At 37.6% G+C, this 447-nt stretch overlaps 1 protein-coding gene across 1 annotated transcript in view; it reads left to right on the top strand.

The window, feature by feature from the left end:
• WDR17 (WD repeat domain 17) overlaps positions 1-447 on the top strand; it is a 121,917-nt gene that overhangs the window by 101,085 nt on the left and 20,385 nt on the right. The window lies entirely within an intron of this gene.

Raw genomic sequence — 447 nt, 5'->3', positions numbered from 1 at the left:
TTGTGTTTAGACTTGGATCCCATCCCATGATATCTCATTATGTATATGCAAATATTCCAAAATCTGAAAAAAATCTGGAATCTAAAACACTTCTGGTCCCAAGCATTTCAGATAAAGGATACACAACCTATACCACCTGTTTATCTGGAGCTGGCTCAAAAAAAGAACAATTAATTAACATTCTCCTTTTTTGTCTGGATCTGAAGGCTTCAGGGATCTCAAAGTTCTAACTTTTACACATATCTTACGGTGATGTAAGAGCTCCTTCTCCCCCACCAAAAGGTAGTGGTACCCCACCACCAGTCTTGGATTTAAATATATTTAATGCTGACCATCCTCTGAGAATATCCAATTATCCCTCTGTCAAGAACTTTAGCAGTCAATTACAGAGTTACTAGGACTTGCCTTGGACCCATCTCAAAGCATGAAGTATAACTCAAGTTATTT

Source organism: Propithecus coquereli, unplaced genomic scaffold (assembly GCF_000956105.1).
Source record: "Propithecus coquereli isolate 6110/MARCELLA unplaced genomic scaffold, Pcoq_1.0 Scaffold36, whole genome shotgun sequence".
Classification (NCBI taxonomy): domain Eukaryota; kingdom Metazoa; phylum Chordata; class Mammalia; order Primates; family Indriidae; genus Propithecus; species Propithecus coquereli.
The sequence above is the reverse complement of the archived record's forward strand: the minus strand, read 5'-3'. Positions and strand labels throughout refer to the sequence as shown.